The 18,016-nt window shown below is 40.8% G+C and overlaps 1 long non-coding RNA gene across 1 annotated transcript; it reads left to right on the top strand.

The window, feature by feature from the left end:
- The first annotated feature begins 4,996 nt into the window (after positions 1–4,996).
- On the top strand, positions 4,997–12,887 carry LOC138973625 (uncharacterized). Its single transcript, XR_011458084.1, has 3 exons — positions 4,997–5,386; positions 6,153–6,203; positions 12,803–12,887. It is a non-coding gene; the product is annotated as an uncharacterized lncRNA (long non-coding RNA).
- The last annotated feature ends 5,129 nt before the right edge of the window (positions 12,888–18,016 follow it).

Genomic DNA, 18,016 nt, shown 5'->3' with positions numbered 1-18,016 from the left:
TGCCAACAGAAGCTACAACTCAGAGAGTGGTTTGGTTCTTGGTTGGATACCATGGGTTGACCACTCTCGCCATCTCTACCATTCGACCACTGATGAGATACGTTAGTGTCTGGTACTAAAACAATGGTCCTCCTAAGTACTAGATTTATCTGTGATACGTCCCCCGCAAAGGGACTTGAAATATCGGAGCACCCGAGGAGGGTCTGATGTTCCCAATGGGTTATCTGTGAAGGGATACGTATTTCTCTTTCTCTTTTACTCTGCTGACTGTTGCTCTCACATCTTCTGATATTTTGAATATGGCTTTTAAAGCCATATGTACTCGATGACTATACACGCTAATTGCTTTACCAACAGCTGGAGACATGCTAAATTAAGTTCCCTGCAAAATATTGTGGTCTAGGACCCCTTCAATGTTGAGATATGTTAATTTTCATTTTGATCTGGATCGTCCTATTTATAGATTTGCCAACAGAGGTAGCGTTGACGCAAGGGAAATAACTCCGCGTCTTTGTTTACATCCAAAGTTTTTGAGACTTTTTTTTCGTGAAGGCATTTTAATTAGATCTTCATAAAGACTACTAAATGTTCTGGCAAACCCTTCCTTCTATCAGGTCTCACGTACCACTGGGCCACCAGGTAAGCACGTGAAATTCAGCGGACGGGTGTTTTGCACGTGTGAAGTATGCGTGAAAAAGAAGTTTACTGTTGAACGAAAACATTACATAGCTTGCTTTGAGGCCTTGGCGAGGAGTGTAGCTCTGTTGTTTGTTAGTAGTCATTATACAAAAAAACCCAATTCGTATCTAAATCACAATCATTATTACTTTCGCAAAATCAGAATGGTCTGATTGTCTTAAATCAACGTTGAGAGGAATGCAACGCAAAGAATGCACATATTTTGAAATATATGGGAACATTTAAGCACCAGATGTGACCCTCTACCACGAAATGAGTCGGATGTCGCCTCGCGCGGTTCTGCGTTAGACCGAATACACGGTTCGGGGCACCTTAGTCACAGGCTTATAACTAACAAAATATTTGCTCATTTTTAAAACGGTTTTCACCACTGGATAGAGCATAACAAACTCTTCAAGAAAATGGAAAAAATATAACAATCACATGCAAAGGTGACATGCGACTCATTCCGTGGTGGAGGGTCACAAATGAACTTTACCAACGTTTCCCGTGGTCTCGTGTGGTGCTCGATTCGACTCCGAAGACTCGATTCAGAAGAAAAAAAATTACAACGACATCAGTTGTTGCCATTTGGTTGTCACCATCGGGTTGTCGTTTTACGCTTATATTTCATTTACTCGTGAAAAAAAAGATAATCTAATGTCTCCACATGCATGAAAAACGCTTTGTCAGTTCTGTCACTAAACAAGCCCACAAGGGACTCAATCAAGTATTCGATGTCTCAAAATCAAATGAAAGCCGTGTCACAAGCATTTTTTTTTTTTACATGTAATTTTTCAATATGGTAGGAAAAGATAATCTAATGTCTCCACATGCATGAAAAACGCTTTGTCAGTTCTGTCACTAAACAAGCCCACGAGGGTTCAATCAAACAGTCGTTGTCTCAAAATCAAATGAAAGCCGTGTCACAAGCATTTTGTTCTACCTGTCATTATTCAATATTGACCCCCCCCCCCCCCCCAACACGTTTTACCCAGTGGCGCTGCAGTGCGTAAATTCATCTATTGAGAAATGAACCCCGAGTCATGTTTTGTATCATTTGCTAAAAATCAGCATATTAGAACTAATGGTAATATTACCGGTGTAACACACCATTCTGTCACCCACCTGGAAGCGTCTCCCGGGGTTCCATTCGGTATCAGTAGTTTGTAACCACTGGGGGGAAGGGCAATATATATGGGAAAGCCCTACACGTTCTGCATTTGTCCCCCATCCCACAAACATACACACACACACATACATACACACACACACATACACAAACCATTAAAGGCACACTCAGCTTCACGTAAATCATCAGTTTCTGGTCACAGATACTGTCAGGCTTTTACACACAGTGCTCACCGCCTGAGTACATCCTAGGTGCCCTCCGTAAAGAGCGAGCATTTTTCAAAGAATTAATTTTTGCGTGGCCAGCCGGATTGTCTGGTACCAAAATCGGACGCCTCGTTTTGGCGCTAGAACTAACTTTTAAAATCTAAATAATAAATTGACAGCTATTAACACAAACATTCTTAAATATTAAAAAAATCTTTTTTTCATCAAGACAAGATCAGTACAACTCGCTGTTTTGAAAGTTTTAAACAAGTCGCGTAAGGCGAAAATACATTTAGTCAAGTAGCCGTCGAACTCACAGAATGAAACTGAACGCAATGCCATTTTTCAGCAAGACCGTATAGGTCCAATTCATTCTTCTTACTCGGCGTGACATTATCAAATGGATCGGCTAGCTTTAGCCCTAAGGGGCACAACTCCGCTCATGAATACTCTCTTCGCGCCGCCATATTGGATGCCGTCTTTGTTAGTTTTCTTCATTGCACTCTTGTTCTTTTTGCGTATTTCACTGTGTATGCAGACAAAATGAAGAAAACAACCGTCAAGGCTCAAAAGCTGGAAGTTGGGAAGTACATTGACAGTCTTGTGCCGATTGTAAGAGCCCGATATGTTGAGAAACTGAAAGATATCGACGGCATAGACCCGTACGACTCATCGACAATGTTTGACTCGGTTGATGAGACCAACGTCGATGTGGACGTTGGTTATGAAGAAATCGTGGATTATTTCATACTCAGAACGAGTGCGTTCACAAAGGATCAGCTGAAGTCTGTGAAAGCATTGGGCGCGCATAATCAACTGACATCAGGATGGGTGAGAGATGTGAGGCGACTGAGATCAACATCTACAGCCAACTCGTCAAAAGTGTGCTTCACAGGGAAGGTGTGTACTAATTTGTGATCGTTTGGATACACGTCTGTGTTTTAGGGATCCTAAAGTGTGCCTGCTCACTGCAGTTTTTGGCCACACAACGTGTCATTTTCACTTTTGTCACCTTCAAGGCTCACGTAAGAAATCGACAAACAGTAACACAAACTCAATCACTCCGTCACACATACACACACACACACACACACACACACACACACACACACACACACACACACACACACACACACACACACACAGTAAGCATAGGTGAAACTGTGCAAGAAAGCGAGACCCTGGATCTGCCAAGTAGTCTCGGCCCGCTCACAAGAACAATGACCGAGACTTTCAGTAATTCCTTTGCGTGACGTCTAACCCTCTTACGTCATAATGTGACGTCTTCAAATAGTTTCTATCACACACGTCGAACACTTTTGACCGAGACTGACGTAATCCATAGACTCGGAAATGTTAAAGTTTCTATCACACACACACACACACACACACACACACGCACGCACGCACGCACGCACAGACAGACAAAGTTTATCATCGCATAAAGTTCGATCTGTCTGCTATGCATTCAGCATGAAAAAAATATAGGGTAGTGGGTTCGTTTCGGAGCTATGAGTCTCGGAAGACAGTGCCCGTTTTGAATTTTGGACCGAAAAATCGAAAAATGGGTATGTTTTGAAAACGGCCAATTACACAAACATCTGCATAGGAATAGTCATTTTAAAAATATCACCCAAAGCAGCAATGGGCAGGTAACGAAGTGCACTGGTAAACGAAAATGTTGCGCATACTCAAACTTTGTGACGTCACATCTTTTGCCAGAGTTTATTTTAAATTTGTTCCTCATGTTGAGGTATTTTATTGCTGGTAGCCTGGAAATAAATTACGATTTGATGAGATGGGTTGTAAACGCAAGAGCGATCAAAACGGCATTAAAAAAACCAAAAAAAACGACAGGTTGGTGGTGTTTTTAGGGGGGGTTCACTCCCTTGATTAACCCCACCCTTTGCACTATTACTGTCCAGTGTGCCTCAGAAAAATATGTGTCACGATAATGTAAAGGGCTGTTGTCCGATCATTTGTCTCAGATATATGAGCCAACTAAATTATGTTTTTAAAAACCACTGTTACATATGACCTCTGTTGAAAGTCAAAGGTCACCGCAACTTTGAAAGGCCACAAGTCCGATTCAAATGTAATAAAAACACCAATCAAAAGGTGGAGGTCACTTGTTTGATACAAGTGTAATAATAAAAATTAATAATCAAGGCTTGGTTTATAATTTTGCTTAATAGTGCGTACTGTTATTTGTTACGGTTTGAAGGCTGGGACTTTTTGAGGGTGGAATTAAAGCAATTTTTCGCCTTATGGGCCCCTTATGCCTCGAAGGACTTCAATTATTGTATTATCTGCTGCCAGCGTACAGTAGAAAGAGGGCTGCATACACAAGACACTTGTTCTTAATACTACTGGCTGTTATTCTAGTTCAAACACCGGTTTTAACATGTGGTATTCTGATGCAATCACGCTGTGAGCATCACGGGTTGGGAGACACTCTCTTACCTGCTACCGGAGCTTCAATGTTAGCTTTGGTGATTATTACGATGTCACTGGCAAAGAGAACGGCTTTGTACCGATTTCATTAGATGCCCACGTGTTTTTGACCTCGTGGTTGGGAGGCGTGTCGCATTGTTTTTATTTCTGGCGGTGTCGTCATTTTCTGACGTCATTCACTTACGCTGCCTGAAAAATGTGACGTTTGTTCTATTTACGTCATTCGAATGTTCGACGTGTTCTTCTTCTTCTTCTTCTTCTTCTGCGTTCCCTGTTCGATGTGTTCGAATTCCCAGCCTGCCAGGAAAAAATGGCGACACAACTCAGTGGCTTCCCTTTGTGTATGAAGAGTAATATCCCTGTCACCATTTGACCTACCTTAAAGGTGGTCGTCTACATTTTGACTTTTTTCCAATAATCGTATGGTTAGATTTCGCTAAAAAGTTATTTCAGATGATGAATGAACCATGGGGCAAAAAGTTACAGAAAAAAAAATAATGTAGAAAAAGTTTTTATTTTTTGGGAGCGTGACTCACGCTTCCAATGTTTACTTTTCTGTTTTCTGAGACCATGTGCTTTGCCTAAAAATATCGACCAATCAAATTATTAGCGGCGCATGCGCAAAGAGTCATTTATGGTCCAAAGATGTCTGCCATCTTGCGCCAGTTACGTAAAAAGCAAAATTGTGATCGATCAGGGCGGCATAGGTCTGAATGTGTACATTTGGGGGACCAGAAACAACCCTGAGATGCAGCGAAGTTGGAATTAGGCGCCAAATTCAACCGGCAAGTGGCAAAAACACTATGATGCTCATTGAAAGTTACGTCGGGGGTGTGCTCAAAGTACTTTTGGCAAAATCGCAAGCAGGACAAAGCCCTGGGAGTTTTTCCTGTGGAAGAGCATGCTGAAACGGAATGTAAGTATAATTGTTGACATTACACCCAACCTTTACTTTGATCTTCCATTAACTTTACTTGTATATTTGAATTCAAACCTAGTTATTACGTTTCACAGTTCTGAAACAAAGCTTGTACGTACATGATTATCATTTGAATTTTCACTGTAGGCTGAAAGGGCGCGTCCGAACATTTCATACTCAAAGGCGGTTTGAAATCTTAAACCGGGCTTACTTTTAGATCTGGTTTTTACATTATGTATTCCTCCACACTTTTTCCTTTTCTCAGCTAGTGTCGTGTCGTGGTGTGTGTCGTGGGAAAGGGAGGGGGGAGTTGCATTTTCAGTGGCCGATTCTACTTCGGACAGATCATAGATCTATACAGACGGTATCGCTAACTCGTCATCTATGGACAGATCAAGTTCATCCAGATGAATAGAACTAAAATGTCACATTTTTTTTAGAATCTTATAGATCTGTTCTTAGTTTTTACGGTATGGCTTCAGCTACATTCAATCTGCGTGTGCCTCACACGAACGACTGTTGAAAAAAAAAAATTCTCTTCAGAGATTCATGATACTATTCAGTTTTAACCACCACGTTTTTACATTGTGTGATTAAATGATAAGGTGACGTGTATCTTCACGCTGTTGCGCGCGCGCGCGCGCGTGTGTGTGTGTGTGTGTGTGTGTGTGTGTGTGTAGGGGGGGGGGGGGGATATGTCTGTCTGTGCCCTCTGACTTCAACATAAATTGTGTGTATTCAACAGTAACGTTGCACATTGCAGATCTGTGCGCCAGGAATGTGGACAAGGAAGCCGCAGTTTGAGCAAGCAACGGTAAGCTATTTTATTCGAAAGCTGTTTTATTCGATTACAGCGAGTCCGTTTGTAAGCAAGCTTTTATGATGTTCCTGTACACAACCTTCATCGATGCTACAGGGATACTGTTTCAAGTTTTTAACATTGAAACTGTGTGTGTGTGTGTATACGTGTACGTGTGTGTGTGTGTGTGGGTGGGAGAGAGAGAGAGAAAGAGAGAGAAAGAGAGACTCTGTGTGTGTGTGTGTGTGTGTGTGTGTGTGTGTGTGTGTGTGTGTGTGTGTGTGTGTGTGTTCGCTCTGAAAAAACGAGAACACGCAAAAATAAACATCGTATTTGGTCAAGGTATCAGAAATATTTAGTATAATAGCTAATAGTGAAGGGTAACATTTTTTTTTCTCATAGCCTTTATTCATCAAGCTGACAGTGACAACATAATAAGGGAACACAGACAAATTAAATAACATATCCACAATTACTATAACAACAAATGCAAGCGGACCAATAGTTGCAACAAACTTCAGGCTAAATAACATCAAAAAGAAAGGACCAGGGGAAAAAGAGAGATCACACGTATCTAAGAAAACAGCGGTAACCATTTGTATGTCCGAATGTATCATTAAAACCACGATATCCACATCTTGCCTGTTCTTAGTGTCATGCAATCATGAGTAGCATGTGGTGTAAAAATTGAGACACAGAAAGGCACAGTCGTTCCCATGAAAACTTTTGGCTCACCATCTCAGATTTAGACTCAACTCAACTCAACTCAACTCAAATTTTATTGGCTTCAATTTTCACATAGAAGAATTTGTCTTGCGCTTGGGATTAAGACATAGGCAGAAAGTAAGAGTATAACATATAAAAACAGCATTCATATCACATTTCATGTATCACACACAGTAATCACTAGTATAGGCCTAGGCCTACAGATATCACATTGTCCCTGTATCACACATGCAAATAAATAGTATCACATTTTCCACGTATCACACACAATATATACATTACATAACATACAGCAAGTTTCCATCTCCCGCGCCCCCCCCCCCCCCTCCCACACATACATATCCTCGCACGTGCGTCGACTCCATACAGATGACATCATCAGTCCATTAACTAAAATGCACAGTGACTAGTAGAGGGCACATGATACGCAATACGTGCTCAACTAGACCTGCTAACTAGAATAATAACAGAGACAGAAGCAGGAACTGGGCACAACATTTACACGTGTGTGACCTACTTTACATCAAGTGCCTGTGATCTATAAATAACAATGATTGCGTTTAAAATAAAACATGAATAATGCCAATGTTTGCTAACAATGGATACATAAAAACTAAGATAAGAATGTATGTGCTTTCATAATATGATTATTTTATAAAACACAGTGGGGAAATTGGAAGATAATTTTTATACGAAACTGCGCACATTGAGTCGAGCTCTGTAGCGTGTGTGTTCGGAGGCAGAAGACACACATGGCTGTGGATATTAATTGTTGTGAGATTCGATGGATTAAAAAGGATACAAGATTGTACATGAACAAAGACTTAGATTCGACAACCTGGCTGCTTCGTGCGCAAGGTTATAATTTATTGTGATGTGTTATCATCACAGATTCCTGCTTGTGTTCGTTCACAAATCAGGCAATAAAAAACAATCACAAACTGCACCCAGGCTGATTAGTTGATGTGTTTAGCGATGGTCTTTTCAGGCCTGGTCTGTTCTGAGACTGTAAATCGAATAGTTTACTCGGGAAGGACTGAACCTTTCACATCAATATTCAACAAAAACCAACAAAACGTCTGAATAACACATACGAGAAGGGGGGAAAAATTAATTTGTGTGCTTTTGTTATCAGGGGAGGGAACCATCTAATCCGAGCAAAATTACCTCCCTTGATTTGTCTTACGTGATACATGTGCAAAGTGAATAAAAAGTGCATCAGTCACAAACAAATACAACTATTTAGCAGGATTAGTTAGTACACTTGATGCATATATGAATGTTGATCTATTCAGAATAATAAATAATGTCCCGGCTGATACTCCCTGCTAAATTATTAGCAGATTATCATCGATATTTGTGTTCCCTATGCACAGCGTTTGTTTTTCGGTTGTTGTTTTGGTTCATGTAACGTTTCAGGCGTATTCTCAAGACATTTAGAGAACTGTTATGGAAGCCTGAAGATCAAAGACAAAAATGTATTTACCGTAAAATGCAAAAAAAAAAGAAAACGGGTTTTCCAATAGCTCCTGCCATTCTGATTGTGGACTTTAGCATGCATAGCCGTGTCAGAAGACAACAAATATAGGCCTACATGCAGCCCGATTACTTGAAATGTGGCATCGGTATTAAGTGTGTGTGTGTGTGTGTGTGTGTGTGTGTGTGTGTGTGTGTGTGTGTGTGTGTGTGTGTGTTTTGATCCAGCTACAGAAGTAAAGAAGCTAATGTCTTACAATATTTTCAGAAATGATCGCTCTATGTTTTACTACAGAACTGAAGGAGCAATGGTTGTGAGTGAGGGGGTACAAGTGGGTAGATTTGTGAACCATCTGTGTGCCCGCTAGGTGGAAGGCGTCCATGGCAACCATGTAAGAATACATCGCTGCTCTGCCGATTCAGGATAAAGTCATAAGTGTCCAAGCCATTGTCCTGCAAGAAAAAACACGTCATTTTTAGTCCATATATGCATTTCCGTGACTAAGCTTTGGTTTAATCATCGGCCTGATAATGATGACCTAGAAGCAATAGATTTGTTATCAAAAACAATTGAAAAAAAAAGTAAATTAATTCTTTCCTTCTCCTTGTATTTATCAATGTGTTTATTCTTTTTTTCTTCTTTTTTTCTTGGGTGGGAAGGGGGGGGTGGTGGTGGTGGAGGTGGGAAGGGGGGGTGGTGGAGGTTGGGTGGGGGTGGTGGTGGAGGTTGGGAGGGGGGTGTGTGTGTTGTAATTAGTTGTTTTCAAACACTTCGGACAGATACTGATGCGCCGGAGACATAGCAGAATTTTTCGGGGATGCATAATCTTGCGATCAGATGTGCAAGATGGTGATTGTTCTACACTACTCGTCATAAAAAAACTTTACAGATGCGTTTGAGGGCAGATCTTTATGATGAGGCCGTTTATCGTAAAACCAATTATATGACTGGAAAGGCCTTTTATGCCCCTAACTTATTCAGAAAACAGATTGAGTTTACATGACGTAGTGTCGATACAGTGAAGCCTACAACACAAACACACCCCAAAATCAAATTCGCAAAATCAAGGTTCCCACGTTAAAATTGACAACGAATCAGAACTGCTAAAACAAAACATGTTTAGCATGTTCTTAGACAAAACAATCAAATTTGCATCCAAATCAGTAAGTTTTGTTCACATATCTTGTCTAACATGGACGCTATGGCATGCTGAGCGGTGTAGGTGTCAATCCTCTCAGCAGGCATACAAGGCAGTTTTTAAAGCCGCTTTAGCGGGTAATGAGAAAAATAAATGGTACAAATCACGGTAAACATTTTTACAAATCACGTTTATGCGCCCGATATTTTCTTGTCAACTCCAAAGTCAAGGGACGAATACGAAATCCCTTGACTTTTGGGGTAGCGCGACTCTGTTACTGTTAATTTTAAGATTTTTATTTTTTATTTTTATTTTCATTACTCGGAGGTCCCATCGTTGGGAAATTCCTGTCGCTTCCTCCAAGTGGAAAGCTAGCAGTGACAGAGTCGCACTACCCCAAAGTCAAGGGATCTATTAGTCCCCTTTCGCCGTTATCCCAATTCGCCCCCATCACATTTTGACAACATTTCTTAGGCCAAGTGTCATTTTACCACCATATCATGTACCATTAGCTCCACATCCCATTTTGGCGCAATCCCGTTTCGCCGTTAGCCCATTTCGCCCCCATCCCATTTTCGCGACATTTTACAGGCCAAGTGTCATTTTACCACCATATCATGTACCATTAGCTCCACATCCCCTTTTGGCGCAATCCCGTTTCGCCGTTATCCCATTTTGCCCCCATCCCATTTTTGCGACATTTCACAGGCCAAGTGTCATTTTACCACGGTGTCATACCACTAGCACCACATTCCATTTTGTCGCCATGCCGTTTTGCCGTCATCCCATTTCGCCGCCATCCCTATTTCGTGACATTTTGGATTGTGGCAAAAATGGGATTTGGCGTAAACGGAATGTATTCCTTTTTTTTATAAGGGGTTTATTGTCCGTCAGGTCTTAATTGCCTATATTGGACATGAATTGGTTTATACGATTCGAGTTTTTACGCCCTCACAGCTTTTTATGTATGCGTGTTTAGGTGGTATCAGCCATCTGCACTTATGGTAGAATGACCAAGATCTTTAACGTGCCATTGTGGTGACACGGGGGTGGGAGATGGATACCGTCTCTGGGTCTGCACATAAAGTTGACCCGTGTCCGTCCCGGCCCGGATTCGAACTAGCGACCTTTCGATCACAAGTCTAGTGCTCTACCACCTGAGCTACCCGGGCCCCATGTCTTCCTAGTTGAATAACGCAGTATAGTAGTATAGTGAGGCTTGGCAAGAAGAATAAATAAAAAATGGGATGGCGGCCAAATGGGATGGTGTCAAAATGGGATGTCGCGCTATTGTTATGACACGGTAGTAAAATGACGCTTGGCTTGTGAAATGTGGCGACAATGGAATGGGGGCAAAATGGAATGCGGTGAAACGGCATGGCGGCCAAATGGGATATGGTGTCAAAATGGGATGTCGCGCTATTGTTATGACATGTTTGTAAAATGACGCTTGGCTTGTGAAATGTCGCAAAAATGGGATGGGGAAAAAAATGGGACGGTGGCAAAATGGGATTGCACCAACATGGGATGTGGAACTAAAACCACCCCCACCACTCAGCGTAGAGGCTCTAAACAAGAAAAATTAATAAAAATAAAAGGCATGCATTACTTTGTGGAATGCGATATTTTTACATTTTTACAAATCGCGGTTTTAGGTTCGACGTGATTTGTAAAATGTTTTACAAACCACGGGTTAACAGTAACTCGCTAACGCATTGCCTTCAAACTTTCGGAGAGTTGTGCTAACACATGTTGTAAAGTACTTTCGGAATTTCAAGTAATTTGAGACATTAGGTCTGCTGTTATTTGTCATGTCAGAAACAGTTCTTAAATTGACGATAGGTTTTTGCTGAATCATTGAACAAATTTTATTTGTTGAAATCTTCAAGAACAATGACAGATGCGCCACATACTCAAATTTCATGTACATATTTTATCAGACATGGGTGGTATGAGGATTTCAACGCGAAAGTAGTTTTTTTAAGAAGTTGACTCATTCAGAGCGCTGAGCGCAAATGTCGGCCTACGCATAGCAAAGCTCACTGCCAACACGCTTAACTGATCAATGGCTCTTGAAAAAGCATTTTCCAAAAATGTGTGTGTGCGTTTAAACAAGTGCACTTTGAACAGCCATTGGTGAAACTGTATTAAATTTAAGGGTAAATTGAAGCTTTCATTTCTAATGCATGCTAATTCTAAAAAAAAATCTGTTCAATCGGACAGGGTACATCTTTATTTTTAAAACTCTTTCTGGGATGTCGCATAACAGCAGAACTAATACCTCACATGACTTGAGATTTCATGTGTACTTTACGACATGTGTTAACACAAATCTCCGAAAGTTTGAAGGCAATGCGTTTGCGAGTTACTCAAATGTACCATTCTTTGTCTTATTACCCGCTAAAATGGCTTCAAAACTGCCTTTTATGCCTGCTGAGAGTATTGACACCTACACCGCTCAGCATGCCATAGCGTCCATGTTAGACAAGATATGTGAACAACACATACTGATTTGGATGCAGATTTGATTGTGTGAGCAAGAGTGACCCTGTTTTTTTATTTTTTTTATTATCTCAAATTGAAGAACAACTCATTTTTTGGCCACACAAATTGATTTGTTTCAGCTGTTGTGCCTAGCAGTGTTGTTTTGCCATTTTGAAGAAGACTGGGTGACAGGGTGACCCCCCAAAAATGCAACCCTCAAAAATGCTAATAACTTCTACATCTGTTGACCGAATCACTTTATATTTGGGTGACATAAACTTCAGCTACCGTGAATTTCACAAAGGGGCAATTTTGCAGATCAAATGGTCAGACTTTTGTGCTATTTCAAAAAAAAAAGTTGCCAAGATGTGGAAGGGTCATGCATAGGCTTAAGTTTATGTCCCCCAAATATAAAGTGATTTGGTCAACAGATGTAGAAGTTATTAACATTTTTGAGGGTTGCATTTTTTTTAAGGTCAACCTGTATTTGCCAAAAAATCAGCCTGACTGGGCCATTTCAGTATTACGAAGTGAATTTCCAGGATGTTGTTATAACATTTAAAGATTAATAACTGAAACAGGACACATTTCTAAAGATTTCATATAACGATTATCCGCCCTATCCTGACACGCCCATCACTTTTCAGGTTGTTGTTTTTTCATCATAATTTTAATGCATAATTACGGCACATCATAGTCGAGTCATGCACAACTTATGGCGATTAACAGCAGTGTGCTAACAGTTTTGAAACTGTTTCAGATTTTTAAGTACTATTTTTGTAATTACAGGTCTTTGACGGGTGGTTATCAACCTCCCTTCACCTATCTTGGTAGTGGTGACAAACACACCTGGAAGGACATGTGGCTGCACTTGAAAAGTAGGCTCCTCTGGGAAGGATCCTGTGCAGACCATGCCCAAAACCGGGGATGGGAGCCGCTCAGCAATGGACAGGACCAGCTAGCTCCCACGCGGTCATCTCGTTAATCATGTTCTGACCAACACAGTTATAAGTCCTATTGTCATGAAATAATGTGATGCATTCAAATTTGTATCCATTTTATCTGTTTTAGTAGATGTAGTATTATGAAACCAGCGGCATATAGATATAATTATTAGCCATGCGCACTTGACCGGCATTCATGAAACTTTGTGGAATTATTATCCCATATCTCAGGCCAATATACACTAAATTTGAAGTAAGTTGCATAAGTAATTCATGAGTTATCAGCATTTTAATGGGTGGCATGTTTTTTTAATTTTTTTTTGTTGGGGGGGGGGGGGGTGGTACTTTGTACATGTTTGTGTGTGTGCGCTTTATGCATTCAGATGTATACATATGTAAGAGTGTATGCATTAAATAAGTTGGTATATAATTAAAATTCTGTTGTTAATAAATTGTGTCTCGACTGATTGATGGGATTGTCGATTGTGTAAGTATCCTTTTAAACAGCAAACGGAAGTATAGTGTGTCACCAACGCCCCCCCTCCCCCCCCCCCCCCTCTCTCTCTCTCTCTCTCTCTCTCTCTCTCTCTCTCTCTCTCTCTCTCTCTCTCTCTCTCTCTCTCTCTCTCATATGCACACACACGCATTTACAATATACAGCCCATACTTGAATAACTGAGATTAACATAAGCACTCAAGCAATAACAGAGAGAAGAAATCTTCAAACCATTACATTTGTAACTACACAAACTCACTGTTAGACTAAGAGACTGGATGTTTCTTCCCGATAACTCTTGGCGGCAGCTTCTTGAGTTGCTGTCCGCATGCGGACTCTCTGTGTCCTTGATTCCCTTTAACGTCCCCGATTGCGCTGACAAACAATGTAACACTGCCGCACCTGCTGGCCCTGCCCTGCCTCTTCTGCCCGGTGGAGACGATGTTTAGCTCAGAGTTGAGACATGAGATAAGCGTACTTTGTTCGACCTGAGTATCGAAATGGACAGCTTTTGCAGAAAAAAAAAGAAACAACAAAACAAAACTGTTAAAAGACATGGACAAACGGTTATACTTGACGGACATGAATCATAAGTGAATAAAATACGTGGCTTATACCTACCATGCAATACAGTACAGTGTTAGTTTATTTATGCCATAAGGGGCAAATGTATAATGAGTTACACGTTTGGCATTTTTAAGAACTATAAATGCATACAGTTACATGAATCGTCTAAAACATGATCAGGTATAAGAAAACATGATCAGGTATAAGAAAACAAACACGTACAGATACTCCGATTCACTCAATCACTCGTACTACCACGTGAATGTCACACACACACACACACACACACACACACACACACACACACACACACACTGACACGCACGCACGCGCGTACGCACGCATCTACGTACACACACATGCACACACGCACAAACACACACATCTACAGACATACGCACGCACATTTTACACATACACACAAACACGCACATTTTACACACATACGGCACACACATAGACCTAAGAAATACAAAAATAAAAACCAGCTGCATTCTAAGATTCGACCGGAGAATCTGGATCTCTGATTCAACTGATTCGGTTAGATCTGTATAGTTGTTAATCTTGCAGGAAAATCAATGGCGATTCTGACATCGATGTTGCGGGTATAGTAGTCTACGTAAACTCATTATAAATGAAAGCACACAAATCAAGGACTCTTGTTGGAAAATACCATTGTTTTTGATTCCGATCCTTATTTTGTAGTCGAAATGTTTTGTGTGTGCAGAAATACAAATTTAGATCGATTGCAAGCGTTTTAGATTTCATTGTCAGTGTACGTGTGTCACTGTGTCGGAACTGTGCCTCTCGAAACATTCAGTTATCGTTAGACCTATGCTTTTGCTTTATTTTTAGGATGACTCATTAATTCCTGAACCGAATCATTAAGCAGAGCCTCTTTGTAAACCGCCATAAAACAAAGTACCGTAATGTGCAATGCTGAAAGCGTAAATCTGCCTTTGAGAGGTTCCCTGAAATGCGTCAACTCGGCTAAGATTTAATATCTACGAATGACGAACACAGTACGTGAACAGAGCAAACACATTGCTTGAAACTGTTTTGTTGCATTATGAAGCCTTGTTTGCAGCCACTTAAAAGTCTTATACGACAAGAATGTATTGCATAATTGATAAAAAGAACTTACCAGAGAACTTTCGTCAAGCCAGCGGCTGCTCACCGCTAGGAATTCTGGGTGGTTGAGCACTTTGAAAACTTCCGGTTTACATTATGTTCCAAATAAGGATATCCTACTACGATTATGTTCCAAATAAGGATATCCTACTACGATGGAATACATCAATGAATTTTCAAACGGCTACACTTGCTCCGTCCTTTCTGATCGGAGGGGGGTGTTTTTTTGAAAGTGTTAGTGAATGGATTAAACATTTTAGCGGTCAAATCTCAATTTCTGTGAGAAAATGTAGACGAGGACCTTTAAGTAAAAAAAAAATTCAAAATAAAGACTTTTTTTCGTGAAGGCATTTTAATTAGATCTTCATAAAGACTACTAAATGTTCTGGCAAACCCTTCCTTCTATCAGGTCTCACGTACCACTGGGCCACCAGGTAAGCACGTGAAATTCAGCGGACGGGTGTTTTGCACGTGTGAAGTATGCGTGAAAAAGAAGTTTACTGTTGAACGAAAACCTCACATAGCTTGCTTTGAGGCCTTGGCGAGGAGTGTAGCTCTGTTCTTTATTAGTAGTCATTATACAAAAAAAACCAATTCGTACCTAAATCTCAATCATTATTACTTTCGCAAAATCAGAATGGTCTGATTGTCTTAAATCAACGTTGAGAGGAATGCAACGCAAAGAATGCACATATTTTGAAAAATAGGGGAACATTTAAGCACCACGAAATGAGTCGGATGTCGCCTCGCGCGGTTCTGCGTTAGGCCGAATACACGGGGGTCACAGGCTTATAACTAACAAAATATTTGCTCTTTTTTAAAACGGTTTTCACCACTGGATAGAGCATAACAAACTCTTCAAGAAAATTGAAAAATATAAAAATCATGCAAAAGTGACATGCGACTCATTCCGTGGTGGAGGGTCACAAATGAACTTTACCAACGTTTCCCGTGGTCTCGTGTGGTGCTCGATTCGACTCCGAAGACTCGATTCAGAAGAAAAAAAATTACAACGACATCAGTTGTTGCCATTTGGTTGTCACCATCGGGTTGTCGTTTTACGCTTATATTTCATTTACTCGTGAAAAAAAAAATCTAATGTCTCCACATGCATGAAAAACGCTTTGTCAGTTCTGTCACTAAACAAGCCCACAAGGGACTCAATCAAGTATTCGATGTCTCAAAATCAAATGAAAGCCGTGTCACAAGCATTTTTTTTTTTAACATGTAATTTTTCAAATATGGTAGGAAAAGATAATCTAATGTCACCACATGCATGAAAAACGCTTTGTCAGTTCTGTCACTAAACAAGCCCACGAGGGTTCAATCAAACAGTCGTTGTCTCAAAATCAAATGAAAGCCGTGTCACAAGCATTTTGTTCTACCTGTCATTTCAAGTTTCAATATTGACCACCTCCCCCCCCCCCCCCCCCCCCAACACGTTATACCCAGTGGCGCTGCAGTGCGTAAATTCATCTATTGAGAAATGAACTCCGGCAGGTGAATGTTAATATATCTATTTCGAGTCATGTTTTGTATCATTTGCTAAAAATCAGCATATTAGAACTAATGGTAATATTACCGGTGTAACACACCATCCTGTCACCCACCTGGAAGCGTCTCCCGGGGTTCCATTCGGTATCAGTAGTTTGTAACCACTGGGGGGAAGGGCAATATATATGGGAAAGCCCTACACGTGCGGCATTTGTCCCCCATCCCACAAACACACACACACACACACATACATACACACACACACATACCATTAAAGGCACACTCAGCTTCACGTAAATCATCAGTTTCTGGTCACAGATACTGTCAGGCTTTTACACACAGTACAAATACCCTTTTGTTTAAACACTCACCGCCTGAGTACATCCTTGGTGCCCTCCGTAAAGAGCGAGCATTTTTCAAAGAATTAATTTTTGCGTGGCCAGCCGGATTGTCTAGTACCAAAATCGGACGCCTCGTTTTGGCGCTAGAACTAACTTTTAAAATCTAAATAATAAATTGACAGCTATAAACACAAACATTCTTAAATCATAAAAAAAAATTCATCAAGACAAGATCAGTACAACTCGCTGTTTTGAAAGTTTTAAACAAGTCGCGTAAGGCGAAAATACATTTAGTCAAGTAGCTGTCAAACTCACAGAATGAAACTGAACGCAATGCCATTTTTCAGCAAGAGCGTATAGGTCCAATTCATTCTTCTTACTCGGCGTGACATTATCAAATGGATCGGCTAGCTTTAGCCCTAAGGGGCACAACTCCGCTCATACTCTCTTCGCGCCGCCATATTGGATGCCGTCTTTGTTAGTTTTCTTCATTGCACTCTTGTTCATTTTGCGTATTTCACTGTGTATGCAGACAAAATGAAGAAAACAACCGTCAAGGCTCAAAAGCTGGAAGTTGGGAAGTACATTGACAGTCTTGTGCCGATTGTAAGAGCCCGATATGTTGAGAAAGAAAGATATTGACGGCATAGACCCGTACGACTCATCGACAATGTTTGACTCGGTTGATGAGACCAACGTCGATGTGGACGTTGGTTATGAAGAAATCGTGGATTATTTCATACTCAGAACGAGTGCGTTCACAAAGGATCAGCTGAAGTCTGTGAAAGCATTGGGGGCGCATAATCAACTGACATCAGGATGGGTGAGAGATGTGAGGCGACTGAGATCAACATCTACAGCCAACTCGTCAAAAGTGTGCTTCACAGGGAAGGTGTGTACGAATTTGTGATTGTTTGGATACACGTCTGTGTTTTAGGGATCATAAAGTGTGCCTGCTGACTGCAGTTTTTGGCCACACAACGTGTCATTTTCACTTTTGTCGAGTCGCCACCCAACGCTCAAGCACTGT

This window comes from Littorina saxatilis, linkage group LG8 (assembly GCF_037325665.1).
Source record: "Littorina saxatilis isolate snail1 linkage group LG8, US_GU_Lsax_2.0, whole genome shotgun sequence".
Taxonomy (NCBI): domain Eukaryota; kingdom Metazoa; phylum Mollusca; class Gastropoda; order Littorinimorpha; family Littorinidae; genus Littorina; species Littorina saxatilis.
Note: the sequence above shows the minus strand (reverse complement) of the source record. Positions and strands in the feature narration are given on the sequence as shown.